Below are 14,556 nucleotides of genomic sequence, written 5' to 3'. Positions count from 1 at the left end.
CAGATAAGGAAGCTGAAGTAATGAGCTCAAGGTCACATACTTGCTGCATGTAATCTCTTCAGACTTTTATGTGTTTTGCACGCAAATGCCAGAGAAATCTTCCTAATGCAGCTTTGATTTATATTTAACTCCTTATTGACTTTTCCCAGTGATCCCTACTGCCTACATAATAGAGCGATGGAGGATTTGAGACCTTAGTGTCAGAGCCCTACTTTGTTACTTTATTGGCCTCTGCTCTCACAGGAACCAACTGATTTTGCCTTCTTCTCTTGCTATTTCTCCACATAACTTAACACTTGCTGGTGTCTGAGCCTTTGCTCCCACCTTGTGAATTCCTTGATTTCTGGGAACTTGGGATCTAATCTTCTGCCTGCCACAGGGAAGAAAGGTCAGTCAGCATGGCTGTGTCTCTGCCACGGCATTTGCCGTTTGCTCAGCTTTTATACCAGGTTGTCCTTCTCTGACATCTGTACTGCACCAGTTGTCCACAAGCCATCTTCTGGAGTTGGCTGCCTATGTTAGTTTTCTAGGGATGCCGTAACAAAGTACCACAAACTAAGTGGCTTGAATATATTGTCTTACAGATTTGAAGGCTAGAACCAGGAGATCAGAGTGTCAGCAGGGTTGGTTCCTTCTAATGGCTGTGAGGGAGAAGCTGCCCTTCCTCCCCCCTAGCTTCTGGTGGTTTGCTGGAAGTCTTTGGCATTCCTTGGCTTGTAGATGCATCACCTTGATCACTGCCTTCATCTTCACATGATGATACTTTTGTGTGTATGTGTAAATCAAATCCCCCCTTTTTCTAAGGATACCTGTGTAGGAGTGCTGAAAACAATGACTCCATCTTTGACCCTCCATCTTGTTCATGCCTGAGAAATGACCTGCCTCGTAGCTACATGTTCCAGGCTCCCAGGAGGTTAATGTATGTCCTGACCTGAATGTGGAATGGCTCGTTCTGATCTTCCCTAAAGTGGCACACAGAGGGCTCCACTTCAGATAAGCAGTAGAAATGACTGGTACACAGAAGGCCCCACTTCATATCCTAGCAGAGATCCTCTGGCTCACAGATGATGCCACTTTAGATAACTACCCTTTGACCTCATCTCTCGTTCTATAAAAGCTGGGGATTAAGGTCTGGACTGGGCAGAGAATGGGGGCAGAAAGGAAGTATGCTGCTGCCATGAATAGTCCTTTGCCTGAGTCTCCTTGTTAGTAAGTTACCCTGACTAAAACTCTGTAAATAGTATGGAGTGGCTTGTGTCCTTTTTCAATCTCAAAGTGCCTTCTCAGCCTGGAGTATACTTTACTGTCCCTCCTCCACCTTCTAACAACCTGTCATGTTGGATAATCCAATGACCTATCTAACTAATTACATCTGCAATGACCCTATTTACAAATAAGGTTACATCTGAAGTACTGGGGATTAGACCTTCAACATATGAATTTGGGGGGACACATTTCCACTCATAACACTGGCCCATTATTTATGCAGTGGTCGGTTATGGCTCCCTTTGATTTACTCTGCAACCACTGAGTCCTACATTTTTGTACCTTTGTTACTATATGCAACATCTGGTAACCTCTGAATCATGGTAGGCATTTGGGAGACGAAAGCAGTTAGAAAAGATCCTAGTGTGAGTCAAGTCTGATAGTCCCCATCCAAGGAACTGCTTCACAACTCAGAGCTCAGTAGAGAACAGAGAGCATTTCAAGTCAATTATTGGGAAAGGAGTACTTTGCAAAATTATTTTTTGGTTGTTGTTGGAGGTTTTCTTTTTTTTTTTTTTTTTTTTTTGCATCTTAATTATGAACTTGATGCATTGGGCCCTGTAACTGTCTGCAGAGTTACAGCTTAATCATATACGATGAGGTATGGCTGAATAGTAGAGCTGGAACCAAGGAAAATGTCATTAAATCCTTCCAAATGTCATCAAGACAGTTTTTTGGATCAAATTAGATGGATTAAATGTTTCCTTCCTGCATCTGGAACAAAAGTACAAAATATAGCTTATCAGTGTCTCTTTGAATTACCATGTAATTCTACAAACACATCACTTTACCCATGTAACCCATCATAGGGCATTCACAATAACATTAGGACTTCGTAGGGACTACAAATTTGGCCTGTTAAACCAATGAGATATTTTTAGCTTTTGACGGATGTCACTGTGGCTGTGTTTAAGAATCGCTTTGTCCTTTTACATTTCAAACCATTTTTTTAAAGGTTAAATAGAGAAAAACCTATTTTTGAGCCAAGGTTCAGAAAACATTTTAAAAGATTGCTTTGAGGTTTTGTAGCTAAGTTGTACAAATCTGCTCTGATCCTTATTCCAAGAGGAAATTCATTCAGTATTTACTAGCAATTAAAAAGAAAGAGAATATTTTAAAATGCCAAAGGAATAAGAAACAGAGGAGGGAATGAGAGTTTTGTCTTTAGAGTAAGTATACTAAGATTAGAAAGTAAAAGTCAAAAGTTTGTAGGTAATTGGTAGAGAATAAGGACTAAGTAGGCTTTTAACTACTTTTTAAATTCTAACCTTTTCTATTTTATTTCCCTGCTCTGTTATTTTCTATGGAACTATGGAAAAAACTTGAACTTTTAGGATAGCCTAGTCAAGCCAATCCCCCCATTCACCTGTAGAAAGTCACTAAAATTTTTGGTCAAAGTACTAAGAAGGACTAACTAACTTGTTTTGAACATAATATACAAAGTCAAGCCTATGTTTTGAAATAGCCAGTATCTTGGATTTAGACCCCATTAATATCATTTTTTCCCATGGGTTCCAATTGTTTTAATCAGAACTGCCCAATACTTTATTAAATTTAGCTGAAGTTGGTCTACAGTGCAGTTTGGGAGATTTTGACATCTGCTGTCAGAGATTTAAGGTGTCACTATGACAGGGACATGAAAAGTTGGCAACACAGAAATAGGCAGTGGCTTTTAAGCTTTTGTGTCAAAAGAAACCAGGCTAATAATATTGGAAAATAATGGGTATGAGAAGAGGATTAGGAGAAGGGAGCTCATAGCTAAGTAGATAAAGACACCATGGAAAAATGACAAAGGGCACAGGGAGCCTCCACAGAACAAGACAGGACAGAAGTCTTAGAGGAATGCAAAATGAGATAGCATGGGGCTTTATGAAAAATGACTGAGAATGTTATAATTTTAAAACTTTTCATACATTTAATTAATAATGAAAATATTAGAGGACTATTTACAATTGTAGAAAAGTAAGTAAGTAGTCCTTTTTTTGTATCCAAACGAGTACAACATACTATATTTCTCCCAAGAGGCAAAGGGTCTCTTTAGAATATAGAGAGATGGGCTGCTCAGCAGTCATTTAAAGCTTTCAACTGCAGAAAAGAAGAGAGAAAACAAGGAGAAATTCAGGATTGGTAAATGCCAAGAGGGAGATGAAGACAAGGAAATAAAAATTTCCCAAAGGCATGTTTTAGTCAGGGAAAAAAGTCACATCCTTTAAACAACTTTTCATAAGTTTTAACTACAGTACATGATTTTAAAAATAATTGTTGATTATTAAAGGTTCTTCTGTGCAGATTTTGTGTCTTTTCTATCAAATTGCATTATCTTATATTTTGTACTAAATATTTAACAAGTCAAGTTCTTTAACATTGATTTTCCTTAGGTTTCTCACCTATAAATGTAGATACTACTAGTAACTAGCTGTTAGTGTTGATGGAATGGATTGTTAAAGAAGCTTCAACTCAATAAATACTCATTGAGGAACAGGAATAGCTGTTACTATCCATAACAATGAAATAATTTTTATGTGAATTAAATAAACAAAAAATATTGCCACCATCTTCCCAATTGAATGTGTGTGTGTGGGGGGGGGGGGCATCATTTGTATTTTGGGTTGTCGGAGGATGCAATGAAGACATTTTAAATCTATACTTTAAAATTGCATGCAGGGCGCCTGGGTGGCTCAGTCATTAAGCATCTGCCTTCAGCTCAGGTCATGATCCCAGGGTCCTGGGATCGAGCCCCGCGTTGGGCTCCCTGCTCCGTGGGAAGCCTGCTTCTCCCTCTCCCACTCCCCCTGCTTGTGTTCCCTCTCTCCCTGTGTCTCTCTCTGTCAAATAAATAAATAAAATCTTAAAAAAAATAAATAAAAAAATAAAATTGCATGCAATATCTTGTCTAAAAATTATTTTCTGTCATCTGTTGTTTATTTTAAAGGCTATTTTAGAATGCAGTTTATATTAAAGATAGTTTAAAAAAGCCTCTGTAGGCATATGATACTAAGAGAAATGTAAGGCCATATACACACGCACACTCATAGACACACATATGTGCACACACAGCCTAGAAACTATTTAGTAAAATATCTCACCATTAAAAATGTCCTTTTACCTTTAAATATTTTTTAATCTATTTTGAAAACATCTCTTTGAACAGTGGGAAAAATCCACTTTTTCGATTGGCAAAGGCAGTCATGTTTGTTGTGTCCAAACGGTTTGAAATAGAATTTTTGATTCTGAGCTCCTATAAGACAAGGATTAGGTGTTACTCATCTAGTATACTCCCTGGCTCATTGTAGGCATTAAATACATATTTATAAATCAATGTATGAACCAATCAATACATGAATGGAAGAATTAAAAGCAAAAAGCTAGAAGCAGAAAACCACAAAAGGAACAGAACAGTGACCATACATATCCTAATTTTCCCCCAGTTGTTTTTCTGTTTACTACTTTCACAGGGAGATCCTGGGGACCTATTTTTAGAATGCTGAGAAACTGTTTCTTAAGCAAGAAGCTTGTCACTCTGAAGACTGTAGTGGTAGTTGGCAGCTTCGAAGCTTCGTGTGCTTTGATAACTTGAATCAAGGGCACTGAAAAGTAAATCTAAGCCCACACTCACAGACCAAAGGGTTGTAAGAGGACTTAATAAAGGAAAAAAGCACACATTCAATTCTTAAAAAAATTAGATGATATATTTAAAAATATAGACTATATATGTAAATCTTAGAATATAAACCCCCGGGTAGCAGGGAGATTCTTCACCCTTCTGTTCTTGGCACCTACATAGCATCTTGCGTGTTTTTGTTTTTGTTTTTGTTTCTACTTCAGTAAGTTTTTGTGGAAATGAGTTAATGAATGAATTAATGATATTACAAAATGTTAAAATGTTAAGAAGTTATGAGTATCAGCTGATAGGGAAAAGGATTGTCATAAGTTAATTTCAAACTGTGCACAAAAAGAAAGGCATTTGGATGAATATGAAGGAAGAGTGATAAGAAGAGGTTACAGATTCCAAGAGAAAATGAGCAGCATGGGGTATGGAATGGGGTCTTTGGGTAGAGGTTTGGCCATATTGAGGCTTATTTTCTCTAACCAAAAAGTGATTAAGCAATTTGGGAGAAAGGCAAAATTTAAAAACCACAACGAAAGCAAGTTATGTATTATGTTCCTCTGCAGACCTCATAAAAGAGCAATTTACTCTTGCATGTTCTCTAAATGTTTCTAAGAGAGAATGTTTTATGGGCATACAGATTTTAGATTCTGTCCCATCTCTGAATCTTAACTAATTCACTTAAAAAACAAGATAGCTTTGTGTACCTGGCAGACTAAAAAGCCTTTTCTGCAACGGGGGTCTTTTGATTTGGAGATTTGAGATCTGGTTGGTCACTCAAAATTAACAAGACTGAAAAAGCCATTTTAAAAAAAAAGGAATTAGAATTCAAATAAAGGCTAGACTAGTCAGATCTCATTTTCTGTAAACTCTCAGCTTAACTCACTAGAAAAGGCTCAATGGCAATACCACACACTGGCAAGTTATGACAGTTACCATGTTATGGTCAAGAAATTGGGGCTGTCTCCTTCTGTGATGTACAGTTTTCCCCCTCAAGTTTACAGCTTCACAATAAATAAATGATATCATCATTAGTGTGTGTAATAAGAATAAAAACCAATAAAGATAAGGGCTTAAAAGGATATTGGACTGACACCTTTGTTTTGCAGGTAAGTATAGTAAGGATAAATGGCTTATTCAAGGTCACAAAGATAGTCAAGGACAGAAATGTGAAAAAAACTCAGGACTCCTGATTTCTTTTTGTAACACACTTTCACTATATTATGTACAGAAACAATAGTTAAGTATGTGGACAACAAAGAGAAGGATGTAGTTGAGGTAAGTCCTTGAATGGCCTAAAAAAGTCCATTTATTGGATTTTCTAATTTTACGAGAACAGTCTTGTTCATCACTATATCTCCAATGAATTGCACAGAATCTGGCACTGGTCAATATATATATTTTGAGATGTAATTTAAATATAATAATTTGTACAGGTCTTAAGCATTCAGCTTAATGAATTTTAGCCATTTTATTTAACCTTGTACAGGATGTAACCATGTATAAAAAACATATATTCTGTGTATGAGTCCTTTGTCAGATGTATGTATTATGAAAACTTTTTCTCAGTCTGTGTCTTGCCTATTCTTTTTCTTATTAACGGCATCTACACTACCCCAGAAAATTCCCTCTTGTCGTTTCAAGGTCAATCTCCGCTTTGTTCTCTCCACCCACAGAGGTGACCACTTTCTGATTTCAATTGCCGTAGATTAGTTTTATCTATTCTTGGAAATAATATAAAGTAATTGAGTCATCTTTTTGTGGCTGGTTTTTCACTCCTCATAATGTTTTTGCCTTTATCAGTAGTTTCTCCTTTTCTATAGTAGCATTTTATTGCATGACTATAACATATTTTGCTTATTCATTCTGTTGGTGGATATTTGTGTAATTATGAATATGAAAGTCACTGTAAACATTCTTTTACAAGCTTTTTTTTGGACTTTTTTTGGACATTTTGAACACATTTGCACACACTTGTTGGCCATTTGTATTTCTTTGTGAAGTATGTATTCAAGTCATTTACCATTTTATAATTGGGTGCACCTTTTTATTATTTGTCCTTTTCTTATTGTATTATAGGATTTCTCTAATATTCTGGATATGAGTTCTTTGTCAAATAGATGTATTATGAAAACTTTCTCCCAGTCTGTTTTTTGCCTATTAATTTTCTTAATGTTTCTTTTAATGAGATGTAAATTTTAATTTTGATAAAGTTCAATTTATCTATTTTTTTCTTTTAGAGTTACTGATTTTTTTCTTTTAGAGTTATTGATTTTGTGTTGAAATCATCTTTGCCTACTCCCAAGGTTACAAAGATATTATTCTTGTTTTTTTCTGTGCTTTATGAATTTAAATCTAAGATTCACCTCAAATTAATATTTTATTTATGGAGTATAAGGGTTGAGTTGATCCAATATCATTTAAGATTTTTCTTTCTTCCATTGAATGAACTTGGTGCCTTATCTGAAGATCAGTTGACTTTATATGTGTGGGTCTATTTCTGGACTTTATTTTCCATTGATCTATATGTTAATTCTTTAAGTCAATTATTCCAGTCTGTTGTTTATTGTAGCTTTGTAATAAGTCTTTAGGTAGATAGTGTTAAGTCCTTTAACTTTCTTTAAAAGATTGTTTTGGCTATTCTCAATCCTTCTTATTTCTACCCAAATTTTAGAATAAGTTTGTCAATATCTTCAAAATAGCCTGTTGGAAATTTGATAGATATTACATTAAGTCTATAGATCAATTAAGAGAGAAAAGCACATCCTTAAAATATTAAATTTTGTCAGGAAACATAGGCATATCTCTTCACTTATTTGAGTCTTTTAAATTTCTCAACAGTGTTTTATAGTTTCAGTGTGGACATCTTGCATCTTTTTCAGTAGATTGTTTATATATTCAATATTTTTAATGATATTGTATATAATTTTACTTTTTTTCTAATTTCTGTTTGCTTGTATATAGAAACTCTAGATTTTTTGTGAATTTGAATTCTACAGTTTCACTGAATTTACTTAGTCCTAGTCCTTTTATAGATTCTGTGAAGGTTTTCTATATTTACAATTATTTTGCCTGCAAATAGCACAGCTTTAATTATTCTTTTAGATTGTTAGGCTTTTATTTATTTTCCCTGCCCCATTGTACAGCAGGGAAACTCCAGGAAAATACAAAATAGAAATGATGAGAGAGGGCATTCTTCTTTGGGAGAGTACTAGGAAAGCCATATTTCTACATCGATTGAGATGATTATATGGGGGTTTTGTTGTTGTTGTTTTCTCTTTTTTCTGTTAGTATGGTGAATTATATATAATATTTTTTAAATGTTGAAGCACTTTTGCATACCTGGGATAAAATCCATCTGTTGTGACGCATCACTGTGTGTGACTCTGGCTTGTTGTACTCAGGTTGTTTCTGTGTTTTTAAGATTTTGCATCTGTGATCATAATAGATATCAGTCTATAGTTTTTTTCTTATATTTGCCAGGTTTTAGAATCAGACCATATTTTTTGAATAGTATTTCTTCCTCCTTCCGTCTTTGAAAGAACTTATGTAGAATTGGCATTATACCTTACTTAAATACTTGATAAAATTCCAGTGAAGCCATTTGAGCCTGAAATAACTCTGGGGGAAAGTTTTTGATTATGAACTCAATTTATTTTATATTCATGGGGCTATTTAGATTGCCTATTTCTTATCTTATTACATCAGTTTAAGTAAGTGTATTGTTCAAGGAATGTGTCCATTTCATTTAATTTGTAGAATTTATCGGCATAAAGTGTTTTTTTTTATCCTTTTATTTTTTGCAGTCTCTAGTAATGTCCCTTTTCATTCTTGATGTCATTGTATTTTCTCTTTCTCCTTGATAAATCTTACTAGAAATTTGTCAAGCTTATTAATCTTTTTAATGATTCCACTTTCAACATTTTGATTACCTGTTTTTTGTTTTATATTTTGTTGATTTATATTTTTGTCTCCATTATTTCTTCTATTTACTTTAGGCTTAATTTGTTCTGTTTTGTCTAGCTTCTAAAATAGAAGTTTTAGTTACTTATTTTTAAGTTATTCCTCTTTTCTACTATAAACATTTAAACTCTAAATGTTCTTCTAATGCACCTTTAGCTGAATCATACAGATTTTTATATACTATGTTTTTATTGTCATTCATTTCGTAGTCTTTTCTAATTTTCCTTTTGCTTTCTTCTTGACTATGGGTTATTTAGAAATTTGTTGTGAAATCCCAAACACTTTAGGATTGTTTATATAGCTTTTAAAAATCAATCTCTAATTTGATACCATTATATCCAAAGACTATATTCTATATGATTTTAATTCTTTAATATTTTTGAGACTTTTTATAGCCTAGTTGGTAGTCTGTTTTGGTGGATAATTCATGTGCACATGCAAAGACTGTGTGCAGTGGTTGGGGTAGAATTATCCATGTACAGTTGTTGGGGGATGGTTATGTAAAATCTCTGACCACAAATGTGGACTTGTCCACTTCTTCGTTTAATCTGTCAAGTTTTGCTTCATGCATTTTGAAATCTTGTTATTGGGTACATACACTTTTAGAATTGTTATAACTTCTTGATGAATCAACCCCTTTATAATTATGAAATGTTTCTTTATTTCTCCAGTAATATTATTTCCCTTGAAATCACCTTAGTCTGATATTAAGATAGCCAACCAATTTCTTAATCTTTGTGTTTAATAGTATCTTTAACACAACAAATCTTGCTTATATAATTAAAATTTCTTAATTTTAGTGTTTCAGTGGTACTTTTTTTACACATTTACTTTCAACTGCTCTGCCTTTACACATAAAATCTATAGAGTTATGTCTTTTTTTATATAATCTTATTATCTCTGACTTTTACATGGAATGTTTTGTTTAATGACATTTAATGTAATTATTGATATAGTTCTATTTTAATCTCCTATCTTCATATTTGGTTTTTATTTATCTCATTTATTAAACATGTCTCTGTTTTTTTTTTTCTGCCTTCTTTGAGGTAAATCACATTTTTTTTTTTTTGTATTCCATTTCTACTCCTACTTTTGGTATTTAGATTTATATCTTTGTGTTATATTTTTATGCTTTATCTAGAGCAGTGATGTCTGAAATAACTGGAAATCTTCTATATCTGTTCAGTCCAATATGATGGCCACTACAGATATATAGTTACTAGCACTTGAAATGTGGCTAGTGTAACTTAGGAACTGAATTTTTAGTTTTATTTAATTTTGATTAATTTTTACCTAAATTGAAATATCAACATGTAGCTATTGATTACCCTATTGGACAGCATAGGTTCAGAGTTTACGATATGAATCTTAGATTCATTATAGCCTAACTTCAAATAATATTATGCTATATTACAAACAGTTTAGTGAGGTTTTTTGCCATCTTTATGCACTTCATTTCTTATATTTTAGTTCTACATATGCTAAAAATCCCTAAATACATTTGATATATTATTATTATTTTCTTTTAAATGCTCGGCAGTCTTTTAAAAATATACATAAGATATAAATACAGATATAGGTTGAAAGGTCTTTTATATTTTCCCAGATAGTTACTTTATTTTATGACTTTTGTTCATTCCTGCAGATCTGGGGTTTCATTTGGCATCATTTCTCTTCATTTCTGAAGAACTACTTTTAGCATGTCTTATAGTAAGGGCTGCTGGAGGCAAATTCCCTGAAGTTTTGTTCTCTGAAATGACTTTATTTGCCCTCTCTTTTAAAGGAGAGATAGATAGATCTATATATAATATTCCTAGGTTGACTTTTGTTTTTAGCACTTTATATTATTGCTTTGTCCAATAATATATTCTCTAATTATTTTTAGTGGTAAATCAACTATCATGCATATTGTACTAATGAAGATAATGTGTCTATTTTTGCTGACTGCTTTTAAATTATTAAATTTTGTTTCCAGCAATTTAACTATGAAGAGTTTAGGCGTGTTTTGTTTTGTAGTGCTCTGCATGGGGTCCACTGAATATCAGATATGTGTTAACATCTTTCAATCATTTGGAATCATTCTCTGCTATATTTCTTTAAATATCCACTGAATATCAGATATGTGTTAACATCTTTCAATCATTTGGAGTCATTCTCTACTATATTTCTTTAAATATTTTTTTTTACCCTATTCAGTATCTTCTTTCTCTACACTCGTGGTGGGTTTGATATTGTCCTACAGATCTCAAACACTTCTCTCTCTCTTTTATTTTTTACTATTTTTTTTTTTTTTTTGGCTTTAGTTTGGATGCCTTCTATTGATTTGTTTTGTTCATTTTAAACAAGAATTTTATTTAAACAACAAGATACTTGAACTGAAAAATATCTAGGAATCTTCTTTTAGATTAATTTATTCCTACTTAAGATAGATCATCCTACATGTTACAGCTGTGTACAAAAAAGTTATAAAATTGTCCTTGGTTTTATAGTGATAAATGAAAAGCATTGAAATTCTCCAATCAAACAAAGTATGCAAGGATTTTTATGTTGTTCTTTTTTGTTTTGTTTTGAGAGCAAAATAACTCACTGAGATATAAAGATAGGAGCTGAATGCCACAAATGGAGAAAGGGGTATTTTCATAAAATCAATATTTTTCCCTATCTCATCTCCATTTGGTACTGATCAAACCATATCACTGGCCATTTGGTTAAAAAATGCAATATGCTTGCGTATATACACCAGTTACTTTATCTGCAATAAAGGAATGGGGAAAGGGAAAATGAAAGAATTGAGAGAACTCTAGTGTAGTAATCAGGATGTGGTGGAAGCAAATTGCAGTTTTCTAATTTAGGTTGTCCTTTTGATCTGGATAAACAGAGTTCTGGAGTAAAGTAGCAGGCTCCCTTTCTAGTAAACACCTCCTGTTTGCTGCTGGAACACATCAACTGTATCTTCATACTCTATCTCCAACTATGCAGGAATGTCTGTTTCATTGATTGGCTGCTCATCCCTTTGGCATCTGATTTGCCTCATTGACAAACCTCATTGACAAGCCTATTGTTCACAATAGGCTTTCATTAGTTTACTAAGTGCTGTGTGCCTCTTAATCTTAAATGGCACTACAGAACCATCCAGACCCAATAGATCCTTGTTCCCAATCTTGACTCCTTCCTTGGGCTTGTCATCTGCCATGGTATGAGCCGCATTAGCCTCAGCTGCTGCTTCACAAAAAGGTCCAGGCCCTCACTTGAACCAGTGCACACAAGCAGCACCAGGAGCTCTATTGACCTGTCTTCTAGGATACTTATTCTTTTCAGATTCCAATCTGCTGTTAAGTCCATCTAATGAGTCCTTCATTTATGATATTGCATCTTTTCTGGAATCTTCTTCAATAGATTTTTGTTTAATATGTTCTGCTAAAATCTCCCATCTCTTTACTCACATTGCCTACTTTTTCTACTTGCTCCTTTAGATTTTTGATTATACATATTTTATTTAAAATCTCTAATAATTCCAACATGTGGGTCATCTCTGCTTCTCTCCATATATTCTCTTTTGGCCATGATTTATATATCTTATTTGTCATGCAAATTTTATGGCACTAAGGATATTTTGTGTAAGGAAACAATACAAAAAATGGATGTAAATCATATTTATTTCTAGAAAAGATCTAGAGTGGAGAGCTAAATAAATCTGGTCTCTAGTTGAGATGTGTTTGGGATTTGTTGCAGCTTTAGTTTGACCACAGACTTTAAATGTTTTGGAAGTGTAATTAGAATGAAACCCTGCAGACTTTGGGTCTGAGCAGTAGTGAGATCCACAGGTGTCTATGCTTCTCTGCCCAGCGCTAGCTTTTTAAAACATGAAGATTTCCGCTTTTATAGCACTTCCAGCTCTTCGTATTTCTAGGAAGTTTTCTTTGCTCTCTTCCAGCCATACTAAGACTTTGTATGCCCAGGAAGATCTTTCTCTTCCCAGAATGCCTCAAAGCAGTCCCTCTCAGAACGCTGTCTCCAGCTCTTAGAAGCTGAAATCTTGAGTTGAAATTGATCCCTCTCAATTCTTCTCCTCCGCCTTCTAGCCTGTGGAGAACTGCCCCTAAATAGTCAGGAAAGACACAGGCAGTAGAATTGGTGAGTGAGTGCAGATTTCCTCTGTAACTTCACTAGAGTCTCAGAATTCCAATCTTTCTTGGCCGCCCACATACAGGCTTTAAAATTTTGTTAAAGATTCTGCTGATTTTCTGTCTGTGGAGAAAGTTTTATTTTCCTGCTAGTCAGCCAAGGAGAGTAGCTTTGTATGTCTTTTCTCCTATGAAGTAATCATCACTGGAGTTTAGCTTATTTAAAGAGTCTTTCAATGTCGCTTTTCTCAGGGGTTTAGGAAAATTAATTTAGTACCTCACGTGATTTGATTTGCTTGTTATGGTGAGAGTTACACTCTCTTATAACTTCCTACTTCATAATATTGAGTTCCCACGAGCTATGGGAACTCAATACATTTGTTGATGGAACGAAGGGTTGCAGAAGAGCAGGCTGTCCTGTGTTAAGTTTTCAAATTCTAGGTCTGTTCCTAATTTGCTCCTTTCTATATTCTTAAGCAAGTTTTTTTTTAACCTTCTGTTTCCTGACATGTAAAAAAGGGATAGTAATGATACCCAATTTGTAAATTTTTTGAAGGTTACATGAGTTATATAAAGCACTTAGAGTGATGCCTAAAACAATAAAAAATTATATGAATGCCTGTTACTTTTATTTTTTTATTTGTAATAGAGTTTTCTTCAGAAAATGTAGAATGTGTTCAAAAATCTCAGCAAGCTAGAGGATCAAGATAATTACCCCATACACACACATATGTTGAGGAGGGTGGAGTTAAAAACCACTACCAATTATTAAAACAAAAGGTATTTCCATAAATAGAGTAGTGTTTAATCAACCTGAATAACACTTTCAAAGTTACTGGTGAGTTAGATGCTTCATCAGTAGAATTAGGCACTTAGTTGAATGGGGGAGAAAATATGCTGTTACATAAATTAAAACAATTGAAGGGGTAATCAGCCTCTCTGGCACTGAGATATACACTATCATTGCTGGTCTGTATACCTCCTGGAGTTTATGAAATACCCTACAGGGCAATGCACAGCTGATTCTCTTACTGTTCTTTATGCCATTCCTCAAGCAGCACTGGCTGACTGTGCCTTGTTCTCGGCTCCTGAGATTGTCTATAAATGAAAGAAAGAAGCTGCAGAAACCAGATGGAACATCTTTTTTAGCCTCCAGTTTTTCTCTCTTCTTAATCTCTCTCTTTAAAGTCTTTCCCTCTTCAAAATCTGTCCTCTTACATTTTATTACCATTGTGGTATCTTAGAGTTATCTTCCCATGTTCCCCTCTCCCTTGTTCTCATGTACCTCAAGTCAAAATAACAATAAGTAATAATAATAATAGTACTAGTAAGCTATATAGATTAGGAAGATGAATGCATGGTATGCTTCAATAAGTGTATTTGTTTATTAACAATTATTCAAAACTCCAAAACTGTGTGAAAAAATTAGAAGTGGAAAAGGGTCTTTAAAAATTAAAAGTAAAACCAAACCAAAACCCCAGAATCATCTAAGTCAGGTCTAGCCTGTCAAAATGGCAATCTGGAAAAACTGTGACTCTGATCCACAAACTATGTTTTCTCAGGCTATCCAGGGTCTCTCCAATTACTAAAAATGTG

General features: G+C 34.1%; 1 pseudogene; it reads right to left on the bottom strand.

Annotated features, from left to right (window-relative positions):
• Positions 1-9,913: 9,913 nt before the first annotated feature.
• Positions 9,914-14,228, bottom strand: LOC116633537 (annotated as a pseudogene).
• Positions 14,229-14,556: the final 328 nt, after the last annotated feature.

The sequence above is a fragment of the Phoca vitulina genome, unplaced genomic scaffold (assembly GCF_004348235.1).
Source record: "Phoca vitulina isolate PV1807 unplaced genomic scaffold, GSC_HSeal_1.0 scaffold8, whole genome shotgun sequence".
Lineage (NCBI taxonomy): Eukaryota > Metazoa > Chordata > Mammalia > Carnivora > Phocidae > Phoca > Phoca vitulina.
The sequence above is the reverse complement of the archived record's forward strand: the minus strand, read 5'-3'. Positions and strand labels throughout refer to the sequence as shown.